The 20,074-nt window shown below is 37.6% G+C and overlaps 2 protein-coding genes across 5 annotated transcripts in view; one reads left to right on the top strand and one right to left on the bottom strand.

Moving 5' to 3' along the window:
- The window catches only part of LOC125488616 (autophagy-related protein 16-1), a 155,182-nt gene that overhangs the window by 76,270 nt on the left and 58,838 nt on the right, over positions 1–20,074 (bottom strand). The window lies entirely within an intron of this gene.
- Positions 10,657–20,074, top strand: part of LOC105383883 — a 59,044-nt gene continuing 49,626 nt past the window's right edge. For all 3 annotated transcript variants that reach the window (XM_048621651.1, XM_048621650.1, XM_038119891.2), the window contains exon 1: positions 10,657–10,825. The gene's annotated coding sequence lies outside the window, so the exon portion shown is untranslated. The remainder of the gene's footprint in view (positions 10,826–20,074) is intronic.

Here is a 20,074-nt window from a genome sequence, read left to right as displayed (position 1 = left end):
CAATGTATATTTTACATATTTTTTCTGCCTTAGGGTTAATAACTCTTAGAAATTCCACGTTTCATTTTCAAAAGGTGTAATAAAACGCATTTCTTATACTTACCTGCCTATGTACGCGGCCATAATATTGTTGGCTGTGTGTCAAATAAAAGTTCACTCTCTTTTTTCATCGGTACATACAGCAAATAAAGTACGTATACTTAGCATTGTCCTCACTTTATTGCATTTTCTGTCACGTATTTGCGTTAAGCCGTTTGGTAAACTACGAAAGTACTAAACGGATATGGGGTCTCTGAATTTTGTTCACATTGTTGAGTTAAATTATAACTTACTGACGTTAAAAAGTGAACTTAAAATTTATAACGGTGGGTATATTTGCAACAGATAGCTAGAAAAGCTTGGTCACTCTCTAAATCGACAAACGAATGAACGAATATAGTCACGTAATCGGCACCTTGAATACAACAAGATAGAGCCGTGATTATGATTAGTGCAGCGCCCCAAAGCTTCGGAAAACCAAAACTGCAGCGCTAACACGACTCTATCTCGACCGTCGATTTAGAGAGTGAGTAATAAACAATCCACAGGAGTGCATAATAAGCGCCATCGCCTTATTAAACGCAATATAAAGGTCCCAGCACACTATAATGAAGTATTTATTAGCTGTAAGGGTTATATAGTAGCAATATCTATCAGGAAGGGGAGACGAACATGTTCCAGACATTAGTGTATTATTATTGTTAACTAGCTGTTCCTGCAAACACTGGACGTAACTGAGATTAGACCTAGACCGAAACTGGGATGATAAAGTTGGTGACAAAGGAATTTTTTTTAAGAAGCCACGGACGATAAATAGGATAAGTGCCTAGGAAAAAACAAAACTAAATAACATAACTTACTGTTAGACACCAAATGTTTTTGACTACGTATTACAATTCCAACGTGTTGCACACACCACTACAATAATAGTCATAATACCTTTTGTCCAGTCAGCCTTTGAATTGGCGAAGCTGCGTGTGCGGTGGTGTCCACGGCCAGCCATTCTATAGAACAGCTGATTGTTCGGCCTAGGCTGTGACTGTGACATAACATGTAACTGGACATGTGGCATTAACTGCGCGGGTGGTACCGTGAAAATAAGCATACGCTTCATACGTTTCGTATTAAGCATTAAGCACCGCTATTTGAGATGTTAATACGGTCGTGGATGCATCATGAAATTTGCATTTGCAGTGAGCCGTCCACAGATGGATTGAATTGTTTGTTCAGTACATAAGGGCGTGGATTGTTTTTTGTTTATAGGCGTAAATAAGAATTGGTCAACAAGGTACTCAAATATACCAATGCTATGAATGATTTGGAACGTTGATAAACTGCGTATTCGATATATGGATTAACTTGAAATTTCATTTCTTTAATTATTTATGGTGTAGTGGTATTCATAATATCGTATTATGTAGGAAATGTGCCAAGTGTCCATAGATAGAAAGTTTTAACTGCGTATAAGCCAAGATATTTATGGTTAAGAAAGAATATACGATAAATATCATAAGAAAATATAATATTGCAGTTAGGCCATAAGGTTCATTTAAATGCAAACAAACAATAACTAGAGAAGATAGACACTAAATAATTTAGCCCTAAAGTGTTCTATTGCTATAATCATATTTACTGGAATTGGACACTTTTATCTAAAATCATTAACCTAAATTGACTTTGCAGGGTATAATGTTACGTTAGCATTACAGCGTGGTGACACTTCTACTAAACTAACCCTACCGTGGGAGCTTGGATATACATAAGTGTAAACAGCGAAATGATAAACGCATTTGGAAATACGTTTGCCGTTGTTAAATTACAGCTACGCGTACATAAAAATGTTCATAAATAATTTAAATAAAATTAAAAACACCTTTAGTGAAAGCTCTGTTAATAACTCTTAGGATCATCGGCATGTGTCCTGTCTTTATATTAATTAGTCATAACTTTGAACAATTTTCTTACTGAACGGCAAACCGCTCCTCTATCATTATTCTCAACAAAAGAATATTAATGTATCATAACTTTAAATTACTTACGGCTAGTAAATAATTTAATTATACATATATCAGAATGGAGACAAAGCTCTCGGTTGCTTTACTGTTCTGTGTTCCTACGAAGCAATGTGATATGCCCTTTGCATATGGTAATTTCCCTTCTGACTCTAAACCATATAGAGTACCACGCACCGACCAGCCTCCCAGAATCCGTGTTGAAATTAATGAGAAATTATTCTGGAACAAAACTAATTAATTCTTGTAACCAACGCTGGTTAAGCATCCGTTTAATTTGAGCTAGAAAGTAGAGCCCAGTTAACCGGCGATTTTACTACTGCGACCGGAAATGTGTGAACTTTTTTCGGACCGAACTTTCTGGTATTTATCTGAAAGCTATACGTGAACTGTGGAGAAAGTCTAGATTTGAATTGTATAGAGGCGAATTATTGAATCAATTGGAGCCGTTGTCTGATTGCTATTGCGCTGTGAGGTAGTCGGATATCCGTTAGTGTGGAGCCTATATCCGGTACAGCAGTGTGGGGCTATAGGTATGTCGTTAAGATGGCCGCTCTGCGAACAGACAGTCATCTCTGCTCGTAAACCACCGCAGCTTTCCGGTCATTTGTTGGGTTCCCTTTATTGTGAAATAAAATGGAAATGTCGACAAAATAGAATGTTCTGTGCAAATTGCATTGGTGGCGAGCTGAATTTGTAGGAGCAGACGGCAGGTGCACCTGGACAAATAATACCCCTCAATACTCAACTCGTGTTTGGTTTGTAATGTTATTGTCAGTGAGTCAAATGTGTTTTAACGATATTTTTATAGTAATGTACGGTAGGTATTTTTTAATATAAATGTTGATTTTTCAATTTATGACCGATCGTTATATATATATATATACACGTATCTACATTTCTACATACTACTTATCGTAATTTTGTGATGTTTTTTAACACGATCAAACACCGTAGTCCAGCTCTACTAACATACCTAATGAATTTATCTGCACACCAAAAAACATTACATATTACGCTCATTTAACATAATTTACAAATGGTGGCCTTATAGCTAAGGGCGATCTCATCCAGACAAACTTTGCATGGACGAAGAGAAGACGTACAATAGGGTATTCTAGTTGATAAACAAATATCGCAAGACAAGTGTTGTGAGTTTGTGACTCGCATCTACAAGTGTGTTATCTCGATGATGGGATGATCCAAACACCATGTTGATACGGTCAGCACGCGCGGCCCCGATCGTGACGCGAATATCACCTTTATTTCAATGAAAAAGTGAAACTGATATGTACTCCCGCAGCTGCATTAAACAAGGAAACTTTCAACCAGGACTTAGTCATATCCTGCGACGCTTTCTAAAGGCTAAACACATGTAAAACGACCACGACGTCGACGGCTGTGATCTGTTTAAAATTGGACAGAACATAAACGGAACCGCTTCCTACGATTGTCCAAAAAAAACGTGCATTAAAAACTGTAATAGCCCAGCAACCGTTATGGACATTTGGCCCAATTGAATTAAAATGAGCATGAGAACTGAAGCTCAGATCGCGCAGATACGCCGTGAGAACTCACCCCGATCAAACAAATAGTAAAAGACATGCAAACACCAAATAACATTAACCAAAATTAACTACAAATTGCCCAGCTTTCTGGGCCAGTCGTTATCAAAACCATCGTTACGTTACTGAACTGTAATTATGTTCACAATAAATTACGCTTAATGCATCGCTCTATTCATGTTTTTCAGTCTACATATTTATAGAAGTCATAACAGGTTAAATAATGTTTATAAATAAAGATAAATGTAACATGAGCGCCGCAGACACGAGTATGAATTGCATCCTGAGGGAATGTGCTCGGGATCAAAAACATTCAAATAAAATACAAAAAGAAATTCAAAAGGCGCCGTCCTTTAATATGGATAAGTCTTGGAACATCGCCTCCTGGTACCAAGCCCGGGAATGAAAGTTAAGACGTCTATTTATGAGTGTTTCTACTAGCGGCAACGCATCGACAACTTGCGACATAAACGGAAATTTATAAGGGACGCTTCTGAAACAACTGAATAACTAGAATAATTCATCTTTATTAGGTACTTATTACTACTACTTACATTGCGTGGTAATCTATTACTCACAAGATAATTGCTAAACAACAACGCAGCGTTCAAGTTTAGTAACAAAAGCATCATTAATTTAAAACATCAATTAAATTTACTATACGAAGCTTCTAACGGCTCGTGTGAGCTCGCGCATATTACGAGTATTGTGTATACTCTTAAAACATGCGGTACATTCAGCCAATAAACAAAATGAGCCCTTACAGTACCGTGATACGATCCGTTTGGTGAGTTAAACATGGAGCTGACTGTGCAATTGTATTATTAATGTATTTTTAAATTGTACTAATAACGTACATTCCGCGTGCTCAGTGCATTACTCTGATGAAACATTACTCAACACATCTTGTGGTTCTGTGTTTTGCAAAAGCTTGTGCTACGATCAGTCGATCACGTCACTACGTACGAATCAATGTTTTTTGTTGACATATGTACTTAGTTAGATTGATAAATTAATTTATATTACTTCTACGGAAGTTTTTAAAGCTTTCTGCTTAGTGTGCACGTTGTTCCCAAGTCTTCCACATACGCTACAAGCCGTAGCCCCGACGCGTGCCCACACGGCTCGTCCAAGCCTGGCTCCTACTAATTATCGACTTGGCACCAGCACTGCGCCTGCACCCACTACAAGTGTTCCGTTACAAACAATGCCCGGAAACTATAAGCGGCGCGAAATTGAAGCATTACGTTTAACCTTAAATCTGGATCACAAACCGTCAGGTTCAACGCGATTTGATAAATGACGACAGCAGATGCTATCTACTTTTCCGCTTTGATTGATGAGTTCAAATATTTTTCTTGTAACGGATTTTTATTGCCTTATTTGAATAAATTAGGGATTTGTCTCCTTACGTAGCGAGCGCGGGCCGTGGTTAATGTTTTCTTTGAAGATGTTAATAAAAATTAAACGATCAAGATCTGGGCGGATAATCGAGATTAAAACAGCTGAAATAAGCCTATTAGTATATTTTGCGGATTCCGTTTTCCGCGAAGGATAGCGGCTTGGGTATTGCGCTTCGTCAAGATGTGACCGATAAACGAAAATACATCCTTATTCGTTGCCGGCCGCGGTCCATTAATATAATGACTGGTGCTGCGGACGCGAAAATTACTTAGTAGCATTATTAAATTAAATTGTAAATAAAAGAATGTGTAGACTCCCTCCATTGTTCTTTTAATAATATAACGGTTTCCTTTATGCAGTACACGAGATGAGGAAGTTAGGTTGGGTATAGCTTTAATGTAGAAGCTTAACATTAACCCTAAATCAGAATAAAAGCTGCGCACGGCTAGTAGTATATTATTTAAAACAATACAAAGAAAACATCCAGCATAAATACTGAATGGTTTGAGCAAAATGAATTTGATCATACCATTTATTATTTATGCTAATGTTGACCACTGGATTCCTTAAACATAATATGGATGTGTGACAGTGTGAGAACCGCCTTACAAGATTCGAACCCGTGACTCTTTCGTGAGAAGTAAGCGTTATCTTCGCTGAGAAGACGTCTCGTCCTATCGTACGATAATCGAACAACTTTTTCCTAGGGCTACCTTTCCTCGAATGAAGGTGTTTTGCATTAAGTGTATATAAGTTTAGCCATAATGATAAAAAGTAATCTAGCTTTTACTGTTAAACAATGTTTACATAAGAGAATTATGGCCATTTAGTGTCAACTAAATAAGATACCTTAGTACCTAATTGTATCTAGCTCTACTTACAGTACGTAGCTAAATCAGTTTCAGGTATATAGATTACGGTATTTAATTGAAAACTACAATGTTGGTTGTTAGGGTAAACACATCAAATATATACCCATTTGATGTGTTTACTTAATCTAACCTAATCAGATGCAGAAATCGCTTCATATTGAGAAGAGTTATGTAATACTAAAGTAATAATAAGAGTCTTGCGTCAACTATGAACAAATCATAAATAAATTTAGATCAGTCTATCAGTACGTAGTGAAGCTACTATACCACAGATTCATACGTAAACATTGTAGCACACCTCTTTGTAGGCCTGGGGTTAGCAAGAGTCTTAACACTCTTAACTAAGTAAAATTTATTTTTACCAGAATGTGCTATTGGGATTTCGTTTATTCCATTCATCTTATTCGTTATTAAAAAAGATTTTTACCGTTAATTTAATTTCGCAACCCGCAAGTCAATCAAGTACATCTGTAAGTCTTAAATTCAATCAAGGGATATTATAGGCAGTGTATTGATTGTCGTACAATGCTTGGTAAGGACGAGGGCGCACAAAGGAAATAAAAGAAAATTAATATTGTGGAATTTGTGTATACAATAAAAAAAACATAATTAATCAATAGGACTTCTTCCTAGATTTACCAGAAACAAAAAACATATATTTTATGACTGTCATAATAATATTGAAGTGGTGGAAAACAGACGATGAAATCAAAGCTTGAGGATGATGGAAAACATAAAATGCGCATAAAAACATAATTTATACATCCCCAACAACCATTTCACTAGGAAATATAAATGTGTAGACGGAAGCAGGACTCAAACCTGGGACTTAGCATGTAGTGTGGGCGCCATAAATTATAGGGAGCTGAACAGTGGATTGCCCACTAGCGCCATTGATCTTTACGTCGTGGTGATACAGGCTAAATTCAATTGATTTTTAACCTCAATAGATTTAACTAAGTGCCGTTTAAGAAATAAAATAAACACGGAATGGGGAAATGCAGTAGGCTAATAGGCGGCTATTTCCTTCAGAGTCCTCGGTTACCAATTATTACCAATTCGTGTCACTGTTAATTTTATTTTATCTCGTGTCTCATAAATTTTATTTGTTCAGTACTTTTCAGTATAATTAGGGAGTGAATTAGCCATAAAGCACCTGTTTTCAATTTAAGGCAGTTACGTAAGCTAAATAGATTAGTATGTATATAAACTGAAATTAATGCCATATACAATTGTACATATTTTATTCTAAATTTAATAAAAAACACTTTTTTATTGTTTTTTTGTTGGTTACGCTAGTTAGCTGTTCTAACAACCTTGATTCATTTATCAGTCCTTGAAGTTGGAAGTTTTGCAGTATTTTTATGTGTACCTTTAGAATCATGATTAGAACCATCGGGAAATGACTTAATAGAAACATAAACATAATTACTCATATTTTTTAATTACTACTGCGGCTCTTTAAGTGTTGAGTTCAAGATGAGTTTTACTGATTTCCTTTTTAGTTCCTATAAAACAGGCTATTTTTACTTAAAGGAAATTAAGTCGGTGTATTTTAGAAGCTTTGTATGTAGAAGAAATAAAATTATATAACATAGGCTGTATTCTTTTAATTACGATACTCTACATGAATTCCCTTTACCTCCCTGAACCTCCTAACTTAAGGCAGGCAAGGCAGAAAATTTTGCATTAAGTCCACCTAGTTGTATATTTATTTCTTAATACAGTAGATTGTGATAATCTCATATCATTATCTCAATATTTTGCTGCTTAATTAGCCTGCAATGCTCATCGTTCAGGTGGTAATATTTTTTAATTAACTTAATGCAGGTTACGTGTGCAACTAACAATTCATATTTTTGTAAAATATTTTTCGTTAGCGCGTCGTGAGAAAGTTCATCAGACGCGTTATTAGGCTGAAACACACAAAAAAAAAACTCACGCCTTGTACTAACGTAATCCCTTGCGGGTAAGGCTGCGGTGCATTCTTATTTATTATTATCATACCTGCCTTTCCCAAATTTATTTGACATTACATCCATAAATATCTCACATTCCAGCGGTGCGTTGTTGCACCTTTTTTCGCCAGTGCTATCCTGTTCTCGTCCAATTAATTAATTGTTTTAGAGCTTAGTATTTAAATTTATTATTTGTTTAAATAAAAATAATATAGTGTCAAATAAAAAAAAAATCATTAATACCCACGAACAAATTTCTGTCCCAGCCGGGGATCGAACCCGTGGCATTCACCACAAGAGTCAGAGTTACGAACCCCTGCAACATATGGTCGTGAAAGCTGAGCACAGTATGAATAATTTTTACCGCGATAAAACAATATACAATAAAGCTTGATGACACAGGGCCAAAGTGTCTTCGGCTCACTCTGATGACAGGCCACTACAAATAACACCTTGCACCAGTGCATCAGTAGCAGAAGCCACAAGCAATTGTCTTTCTATGAGAGCTAACATGGATTACTGGGACCACATTATACAGGAAAAAAGTAATCGCAGATTTCCGGATATTTGTCTATGTTTTTTTAATAACTAGGCATCAGAATCCGAACAGACAACATTATGACTATGTATTGTATGTTCCTTGCCCTTTAGGAATGGACTTATTGGTGGGAAAACGTATTGAAAGGAGCATCTTTCTCCATAAATAATCATATTCGCTTGGGAACTTTCTTTCTTGGACGTAATTACGTGTTTACTTTTCATTTTAACTCATGATTATGAAACAATGTGGTGGATATTCTCGTAATTGATTGGCACAAGGGGTTTGTTTTGGATTTCAAATGCCGACGACCTCAGACTGGTGCCCGCAAGTGAAAGAAAGAAAGAAAAAAGAAAAGTGGTTTGGTTGATGAAGTATGTATATGTGGTGGTATATGGGAGGGCCCTTTTTCAGCAGGGAATTATTATATTCTAGCCATTATTAGCTGATTATGACGACACTGGCCATAATAACTTAAGTTTTATATGCGTATATCTTTACTTAAATTTGTGAATAAAAAACATAAATATGCAGTGATAAAAGTGCATAAAATCCAGTACTCAGTGTTTCAAAATAGGGTGTGTAAATAAATATATAAATGTGTTTGTATTTAGCCTAACCTAGTATTAGGATTCATTGTTACTAACACCTACTATGGACTATGTGGTCTGAAAATAAATATTTATTATTATAAATATCTATAAATCTAATATGCTTTATGTTACATTGCATTGTCTTGAGTTCCATATTGTTACGATAGGTACAGTGCTTTTGTCTCTAAAGGCTAAATCTATCTGTTGTCCAAGATGACCCATAGAGAGTAAAGGTCATGGATACTAGGGATCATTGTTCAAAAAACAAATAGGCACACTATATTATAAAAAAACGCAGCTAACCAAAATAGTAGAGAAGGATCTTTAAAGCTGCCTTTGTTTTCAAGCAGAAGCATATTATTGTTTTATTTTCTATATATTTTCGCTCTTTTCAATGCAATCAGTCACTTTGCATCCAGTTATAATAAAATTGTAAAAATAGTCAACAATTTCAAATGAAAAAGTACCAGTGACATATGGAACAGCAATGGCAGCTGGAACTTTTTCATTTTCTCGAGAATAATTATGGTGTCAATGTTCTAAGCATATCTTTAGGGAAGCTTTTAAGAGAGCTAGAGGTTCGGAAGAATATGAATAATTTGTATAAAAACACTCATAACATTTGAAATACTTAGACTGGTATAAAACATCCGAATGTAAATCCCAGATATTAAATAATTGGGCCTGTCTATCTGAAATAAATTGTTATTATAATCCAAATATATCTAAACAAAAACAACAACTACTTATCTGTATCAAAAGAAAGTATATACGTTCAATGTTGCGATTAAAAGAAAAGGTTACGTTTGACGAGAGTAGTCGCGAACAATCGAACATAGCAATGCAATATGAGTAATGTGAACCCACGTAGCCTATAGCTTGTAGCCTGTAGATAGCAAACGTAATGCGTTACGTACGACTACACTTCTCCAACACTTTTTGCGTCTTTGATGGACAGAAAATAAATGTCAGAGGGAAAGCTTTGTTCGCGATCGCATCAATAGCTATACCAAGGTATGATATTGCATGTAAATTTATTGAAGCTATTGGAAAGTTAGTTTGTGGCATTTTGTACTGTCGCTTGCGCTGTTGTTTTCAAAGGATAGGCTAGACGTGGATGACCTATGGTTCGAATGTTATATTTTATAGTACTGACTACAGTATTTCATTCTATAACTTGTATTTTTTATAAAGCTAACACAACAAAATATTGTACATTTACATTGCCTTTAGATGGGAGTTTTTTCAAATATAATTTCTCTCCATTCAGGTAGTCTGGAAGAGATAGCTTTTAGTAATTAGACCGCCAATTATACTTATTCTTTTATTAAAAACAAACATCTGCACTATTCACCGTCCCTAATGCCACTAAAGACCGAAACCTCAACAAATCTTTCTAAAGTTCATTGACCTCAATCAATTAACTCAACAACAGCGCACCTAAACAAACAAATTCCTGCGCACCTGTTGCCCAAAGCTCACCACCCAGCAAGGGTGCAAAATTCTGAAACCCGACCGTCGCACTGTGCGCCGACACCGCAAACGTCTATCTTTCCCTTTCTCCGCCGGCTATTGCCCTCTCTGTCCGTCCTTCGGCCGCTCGTTCCTCTTCTTCTTGCAAGGTTAAGGTTACGTCAGACGTGTTATGTTATAACCGTTGGTCAGCTCTCCGCCAAGTTCAGTGTCTCGAAGTGTGTGGCCGCGACAGCACGTCAGCGACCGCCGCGTATCTCGGAGGACAGTGCCCGCCTGTGTTAATAGCAGTGAAAAGTTCATGACGAGGTGTTTAGTTTGAACTGTCACGTGCGGCGCGGTTGATCCCCGAACCGTGTATCCAGCGCGAGGTCAGTATTGTCTACAGCCAAATATATCAACCCCTTCCAGAGTTTTCGGGAAGTGCCGGGAAATTTTCAGGATTTTCCTCTGTAATTTTGTGTGAATTTTAATGGGTTTTAGAGAAAATGTAGCGAATAAATCAGAGTATCCAGAGTCTATTTTGAGAAATATATAATAAACAAGATTCCCGGGGATAACTCGAGTACAAGTGAATCTTGCTCAATAAACTGGTTTATAAATATTTTATGGTGCAAGGGGAGCCTCTATCTGCAGGCTGCGCCGGGCAGTGTGTGGACGGTAATTAAGGGTTTATCGTCTAAGACATCAATGAATTTATCGCAGGAAAGCAGGAAAGAATATCTCAGCCGGATTATTTAAAGCTGATGTTCGCGCTAATGGTCTAAGTAACTGTACAAAATATAATTTCAGAATATTTTATTTTTTACGACACCGCTTGCGTATTAAACTGCACATTTTATATTCGTCAAGATGTTAATCTTGGGATTAATTAAATACGGTTTTCGTTTGCATAGGTATAATGTAAAAAAAATCTCAAAACGTAAAATAAAAAAATATATTACGAGATCTACAAAAAACCTTACGAATTCACTTAAAATATAAAATGTTACTTATGAATACTTATTTATTAAATATATATTTCAAAAAATACATCCCTATAAATCTTCAAACCTACACAGCTACACACCCCCAATAACTGTAAAGCTGTCACGACAGGAAGTTCCCAGCTGTCTCAGTGGCAAGTAAAGAGACAATCCGATCGGCAATTATAAATGAACAATAACAGAGGCATAATACTGAGAACGAGAGGTGGAAAAATGAAGCGATCCGCGCCTCGCCGTGGACCGTTAAGGTGCGGACTTTTTGCGCGGTGCACTCCCGTACGACGCGGTGAGCAGATCTGTTACTGGTGGATTGCGATAGAAAATTAGGAAAAAAATATGCCTGTTTAAAAGGTAAAAATATATGGGTATATACAAAAATATCAATGAAATTCTCAATAAAAAATCTGGAAAAAGATAATACATGAATGAAAATGGTAAGTGAAATAGAAATAAAAGTCTAGTCTCTTGCGTTAGAATAGCTTTACATTTTTGAATAGGTATTTAGGAGCAGCAATCAAAACGAAAAATAAACAAATGGATCATTTTAAATTCATATAAGAAAAATTTAAACCCATTCGTAACCAACGAAGGTACCTATAGATAGATAATATTTTTTCATTAGGTATATGGCTTAGAGAAATGCTTTGTGAAACTTAAAACCTTTATCTAAATTTTGTTGCGAAAAACCTAGACAAGACTAGAAAAGCCCGCAGGTCTTCAATCTCGTATAGGCACGATAAGGTCCGATGACCACAAGTATAATGCGGGGCTATATTTAGAGCGTTCCATTTACTTCCCACAAGCAAACTTAACAATATGTTGCGCAGACGCAACCGGACAAGGCAATGAGGGTAACTCACATATTCGTGGCGGAAAAACGATTTTTTGAAGTATTTTTTAGCAGTGGGTGATAACACTCCATTGTTTTCATTATTTAATCAACCTCTAGATTCTCACAAAAATTAAAATTAATTACAAAAAACAAAAACTAATAAAAAGTATATATTTTTTTACAATAATTAAAAAGCTAAATTGAATTTAAAAATATGATGGGAACAAAAACAGTGAAGAACAAAATCAATAAGCAGACAAAAACAATTAGAGATTTAACGACGCGCAACGCCGCCATACAAAAGAATTCAACGGGGGGTCGCGGCGCAAGTTCTACCATCAAACAGTGACTAGTTACTACTAGTAGTTACTAGCATCGCATGTCCGATGACACAGGCATGAAAACTCAAAGAAACGGCCAATTATCAGCGTCATAAAAATTATAATTACGCTGAATTACATGTAGTAGTTACACGGGACGTAAACTGTGATGACTGCTGATGACGTTGACCATTGAATGCTGTGAATGATCTTTTTATGATTACACTGACCTTGACTTATTAGTGATTATTTGATTACAACTTAAAGTAAAATTTAGTTTTGTTATAAACACTAGTAATATACCTTTTATATTAAAAATGCTCTTGTATTTGGCATCCAAATTCAAAGATTAAATAAACTACAGTGACATTACGTTTGTTTATTCACCAGTCGGTAAAATAGGTTAAAGTAGTCCATTACTTCTGTCCGCTGAGTTCTCACGGTTAGCGTAAATCTCTACCTTATAAAAGGGTATTTTAGCCAAGTTGAAATCTAGGGTGCCGTGTACAGTCAACGACGTAAATGTACAGAGTTAACAGACAATGTAGACACTATGACTTGAAAAAATTATATCATATTATTATTGCAAACATAAATTTGTGAATAGTGAATAAATGTTTGTTCCCTAGTGGTATATTTCTAAGGTCTGATCGTCGTAACTATTGTTACGACCAGTACCAGTTTGAGTTTATATTTAAATATGATTGAAAATCTAAAATTTCAATGAGCTGACAGAATTAGGTTTAAAAAAATATATAAAATGTAGAAAGAACATTAATAGGAATTGATAAAAGACTAACAATTTACTTTTCCACATAATTATGCAGTGTTTTTCATCTTGCGGGCTTCGTGCGTATTTTATTGACGCACTGTAAAGCAGTGTATTAAAAATATATATTTTTTAAATCAGCAACTGCTATATTTATGTACGGCGACCAATAATATTTCAACTTTTATTTTGGCAACTCTCCCGATAAGAAGAAGCCTCCACATACTATCATCAATTTACGTCCACAATTGTACCAGGCAAGCAGAAGTACCAAGTAGCTCGGGTGTTGTTCGCAAAAGTATAACGAGCGTCTGAACCATCACGATCTGGGGCGGAGGTCGCGGGCGCGACCCTAGTACATTGTTTCCAATGGTCATTTTAAAATCGCATCTGTTAAACAGTTTTTACCGCGGTTTTAGGGTGTCACTAAGACTAAGAGTAGGTTTGATCTGTGAGTGTAGTTACTGCACCTACATAAATTGTCTATGGGTAAAATATATGTTGTATGTTTTGGTTTGAATAAAGTTATGCAAGATTAATGTATAATTTGCTGTCATGGCAACATTTATCTATTTTATTAAGAACCTTTAACTGTATTTAAGGTGACACTTGATTAATGATCACCAACAGATTTTATAGTAGGCAATTAGCGTGATTAAATCTTATTAGTTTTCTGTAACTGTCTATGCTACTATAAATAATGACTACATTAGCGTTATCTGACTGAGTGAATTTAAATAAAATAACTGATAACCTTTTGCAATATATTTGTACTCATAATAAATGAAAAATATTAATCATATCACATATAAAATGTATAAACATTTAAAACTTAAACCACCAAGGAAATTTACAATAGAAATTAACTTAACAAAACTCCAAGCATCAGTCATCCAAACAACGATAGCGCTCTATGACGCAGCTTGGACACCTAACATCATAATTCTAACCGCCCATGCAATGCCCCCAGGACATAACGAGAGATATAAACACAAAACCGAAAAGCTCGCGCCCAAGCACTACAAACTACGGAACAATACCGCAGGGTTCAAACATGAAACTGGAGTTATACACACTCAATTTTATTGCGCAAACTATCATTATCACTTGCTTACAGTGTGCTTTGATTTTAGAAACATATTAGCCTCATACTGAATTCAATTCGAACTCATACCGTATTTCATTATCATGTTTCGTTTGTGTGTAGTTAATAAAATTATATTACATTCTATTCTATAACTATAAAATCAATGACGTTTATTGTCTCATCACATGATACTAAAACGCTATGAAGTGCACGCTCGCTTTTTGCACATTTAATGAATGCTGCAGCATCTTAGGCTAATCCACGGCAATAGTGATAATTCACACTGAAACAAACGCGCAAACCCGCGCGCCGGACCACCGTTGCAGCGACGCGGCGTCGGCAACTCTCTCGGAGTGTTTCACTTTGACCCCGATGCAGTGGATCCAGTAAGATCATAATTAAGAAGCTCACGTGAGAACCTGCTAGTTTCGTGACCGCTCGCCTCGCCGCGACACGCCATCTATCGGGCACAAGGAGAGTTGCGTTCCGGTTTCCTGATTAGATTGTTATTGCCCACTTTTTCCCTTTAATTGCTGAGCTGAGATTATCTGGTGAATCATAGTTTTGGATGCTGCAAGCGCTACGCGAAGGCTAATGATTTTCGATGTGCATTCTGATTTCTGTTGCTGGTGTACCTAAGAAATAGTTTTTTATTAGTATAAAATAAAGCAACTCATTTTAATTCACTTAATTAAATATTAAATTTGTGCTTACATCATGTTAAAATAAAGCATAAAGCGGGAAACATAAAACCTCACGGGTACATTCTGTAAGGCTAGGTAAAGTGTTACACTCGTAATAAATGGTTGTGGCTGCTAAATTAAAGTGCTACTTTGCAGAAGTTTTATTTTTATGAGATATCGATAAAAAAGCACTATCTGAGCTGACAAATTCCATAAGCACTTAAATCCAACAAAGTATTCGAAAACAAGGTGAGTAAGTCGTGTCCCAAATCCTACATTTAGAATTGTAGTAGTTTTTATAGCATCTTGATCTCAGCGTGTGGGCGTAATGACCGAGTGTTAAAAAACGTTGTAGATTTCTGATAGCTATTGTGGTGTCGACTTAAGTCAGCTATAAATCCATGTATGATTAGAAATGAATAGATAATTGTAAAAGAAAAAGGAATTATAATCAACAAGTAAAGCGACAAATAAATAAAATATTTATTCATAATGTAAAGTAAGTATATAATATTATGTGTATATGGATATGTAATCATAGGTATAATACTGTATTTTATTTATATTAGGTATATTGAGTGCAGTTTTTTGCACATAAGTATTTAAACAAATTTTTCTTATTGCAATATGCTATTAGCGTTAAGCACACCTTTTATACACTTCTTTATATAGGTATATTTATGCAATATTATTAATAATTAAAGTTTGATGTAGAGTTAGTTAAATAACGTAATTGAAAAAATACTCGTGTAATGAATCAGAAACTACGAGTAAAATCGGAAGCTTTAACACCACATGTAATTTTTGCCTTCAGACAGCAAAGCCCGTATATCAGAATGTTAACATACTGTTAGCTGTGTCTTGTCGGCGGGAGTTGTAATTCGAGTGTTGCGAATTAACAATAAACAAAGTCGGACGGCGCCATCAATTCCGGATTAGCATAAAACAACCACCGGTAGTAAGACAGATACAACACAGTTTTATGCACATGTCATGCTTATGCTCTGTGGACCTTTTAGGGTTGCCACATAATTAAAGTTTTCGTGCTTAGATGCTTTGTTTTTATAAATGTACAATTATAAAAATGATAGATAGAAAACTCAAAATAAATTAACCCGACGGCATAGGATTCAATTATTTTTTTTCCGATAAAGTAAAAGAATACGTTACAATAACTTAAATACAAATTACAGACTCTCCTTTACAACCACGCATACCAGTTTCACACACCTAAATACATAACCCTAAAACGAAACAACGTTTAGAATTGCAGGCCAACCCTTACTTAACCTACAGAAGTCATGGTCGTGTTAGCGCGCGGCGGCGGCGGCGGCGGCGGTGGCGGCGGCGGCGGTACTGCACAGTCGTGCGCGGGGTCAGGACGGATTCTGCTTAGCCTGCTCTCTATGAAGCATTTTAATTACGCCCCCGTGTACCGGGTCAACTACCGCCGGCGAAAGCAGAAGCCACCCGTTCCCACACATAACTCACAGCGCCAGTAAAAACATCAACGCTGATATTCATCTCAAACGATAATTAAAGTGGGATTAGCTAGAGCGTCTAATTTGCCAAATTAATAAACCAAAAGTGAATGCAAATATTATTATTAGCCGTCGTCTATAACCGTAATACTGAAATGAATTGGTCTATCTATCACCTGAATAGCGTCGGGTCAGGTGTCCGTTAGTTTTTTAATAGCAACGTGTTTGGTTATTTGTTCAGCGTACGCCTTCAGCGGTCGGTTCGCAAATGGAAGGCGACCCACTTTACATCGCTGAACTTTAAAAAAATCGTCACATTTCACTACTACGATAGTCGGCTAACTGTTAAACTGGATTATACAGGTAGTCATATTAGCATCGAACACAAACATATCATCAACATAAATGCCCAAATACTACGGCTGTTTTGGTAAAACCAGTATGCTAAGTTCACCGGCACGGGTAACACGGGGTGATAATATAGAAACGGAGTCAGTGGGCGGCGTGAGTCAGCGCTGTCACGGATACGATACCCAAAATCTGATAGCACATTATTTATGGACATCCTTCTTTTTGGGTCGACGTCCCGTACAAAATGGTAATCGACGCGTTCTTGAAACTCATCCTTATTTATTGATCAGTGCGTACTTTCTCGTATCTCATCGCATTTGAAACGTAAATCTTAACCCTTAAATTCTAATTACTGCACACGACGAGACACACATTAACATTTATCTTTAGTGTTATCTGCGAGCTCGCACACGCAGGCTCGCGGGCGACTGCTAGTCTGCTACATATTGGTACAATGGATCATAAACCTATCGATTGTCTAGCCTGGAACACGACAACAGGCGAACGAAAATTATCCGCGTTCAGTTTAAGATTAACCGTAAAACGTTGTGCCGTGTGAGCCTGAATCAAGAACGAGGAGTAGTTTATGCGGCATAATGCGTTGCAAGTGGAGCGACGTGCAACGTACATACAACGCGCGCAAATTGATTACGGGCGATACACGCGAATAGTCTAATAAAATCACTAATGGAACGGTACCGGTGGCGTGCGACGGGTTAACGGCGGTCCCACGAGCACGCATTATGCAACCACCTGTCTGCGACACAATGAGGCTCCAGCATCTCATGCAGACATCGACTACTGTCAACATGGCAGATCGACACTCGCATCATTGACACCTATCCGTGGCGTTCCGAGAAGTTATCGAGAGTCATTGTGCGCGAGACAAATGATACGCGCTTTTTACGATCCAGTGAAACGAGACAAGTAAAAGGAGCGTTCAAAACGATTTAGTAGAGAATAAATAGTTGTAAATAATATCTCGCCTCAATGATGTCGAGTCGTTAGGCATCAACAGCTCGCTATTAGAATACTTACTCGAGCAGTAAAGCGGTAGTTATTACGCGCTATTAAAAGATAGTGGCACGATACTTTGAGATTCGCCAGTCACTTCACCGCCTCTTGAGCAAATAAAGGTATGCAATGCAGTACAATGCTATCGCGAGCTTCGATTGCATTTACATCAAATTATCTTTATGATAGTAGTGTTACCCCAGTGGAGTCTCTTCCCACATACTTAATCAGTGGGAAGTGCTCGCTGAGCGATAATCATGATTAAATTTTGTTATTGTATGCTAACTTAAGTATTATGGGAAACTGAGGTATTATGTCAATAATTAGATAAACAGATAAAGAAAGAAAAACACGCGCAAATAGGTTTACAGTTTATAAAACCGCAAGTCTATTTCAATCGAATACTTAGGTTTAATCAAGTCATATTTTTTATGTCTGCGATTTGTAGACGAAGTGAGGTGAAGTGTAGATGGCGGCATCTCATTGGCCCAGTAGCGTACATCCGACATGCGTCTAATTCGGTTGCGGTTGCGCCACACGCCACTTCTACAAACCTGCTGGCAAATGAGACGCACTCTCATGAGCGGTCGCGGTCGCGTGTTAGATTACTTGCGGTCTCTCTTCAAGTCAACAACTCGACAGTGGTGCAGAAGTGTGTGACCCGAATGTGGCAACATTCGGCACGGGTGAGGAATGTCATTTACAGCGTGTTGTTTCTCGCCGCAACAACGGTTACAACAATAATTTTCGTCCGCTTCTGTAGGCACAGCGTCCGCGATTTACCGTCGTATCTGACCGCCATATTTCCTTCCCCCGGTTGTAGGGAACATGTTCACCGCCACCGGACGGCCGTCGGCGCTATCACTCCAATAAATTATGGGCAGCCGAGTCCTATTTATATCACCGTCAGCGACTGCACACAAATATGTCGCGAATATTCACCAGGAAGCGTGCCAGCCTTGTAGGCGAACCGGGACGCCGCTGCCGGATCGCGAGCCATTTAACGGATCATAGAGCGAATCAAAGCTATGACGATTTAATTCGTACATGTTCGGAATGTAGGCTCACGGATGAAAGGATAAGGGAACATTCTCGCGGCGAGTCGTGACGATTGGGGAGGAGGGAGCGAGGGAGGCAGTCGCCATCGCGGTAACGAGTCGCCGAGTGGGCGCTTTACATAGATCCAATGCAAATTGTGGCGCGATTTGCGCGCGCATAAATCAGTCGAAGCTCCCAGCGCACGCGCATTTCGTCAATTAACGTCATCCATATTGTGCGATAAGCCTCATGCGTCGCCTCGGCCGCGATTGTGCGGCCGATAGCCGATGATACCATTCTAAATGCCTGCGCTGCCGGTTATTAGTGGCTCTCACTAAGGGAGGCAAAACACGAGGTAATGAGTTAGAAGAATAAATACTCCTGTAAAGCCCACAGGCATTTGTTAGTAGCGCCAACTAGAAAGTGAATTACAAGTCTGGTATAATTTGTCCGCGCGGTACGAGCGGCCGAGGCGGCTCAAATTACAGAGGGTTCTTAGAATAGACTCCGTCACGTTCTAAGAGAAGATGTTAATCATTATGGCTCGCAAATGAATGGAGTGCTGAGCTGTGCGCGGCTCCATCGCACAGCAAATTTAAACTTCGCTATGTGTAAGAGCAATTGTTCTGACAGCTATAATTTTCTAAGAATGTTTGTTTAAGTGCATATTTCCACCACAGCAACGAAGCTAGAACAAAATCATCATGTAAAGTCGGTCATAAACAAACATACGGTACAGTTTTGAGATATTCCCTATATGGTTGCAGAACCATTCGCGAGGCATTTAGATATATTGTATTAAATACGAATAAGGTTTAATTATATCGGGCCAGTACGTTTGTAATGTTCTGGTGCACCATACAAAGATTTCCGGGGGGAGTTATTCGAATCCCACGGAGGGCGGAACCGGCGACCTAAATCAACTTAACGGAGCCGACGATTATCTGTGTTTATCCTGGCGGCACAACGTGCACGGCTATCATCGATGCTTCCGATTAATTTTCGCGATATATTATTAACGATCGCCATTCGCCATGTTAGCATAGCGGGGCGAGCGTA

The sequence above is a fragment of the Plutella xylostella genome, chromosome 6 (genome assembly GCF_932276165.1).
Source record: "Plutella xylostella chromosome 6, ilPluXylo3.1, whole genome shotgun sequence".
Classification (NCBI taxonomy): domain Eukaryota; kingdom Metazoa; phylum Arthropoda; class Insecta; order Lepidoptera; family Plutellidae; genus Plutella; species Plutella xylostella.
Note: the sequence above shows the minus strand (reverse complement) of the source record. Positions and strands in the feature narration are given on the sequence as shown.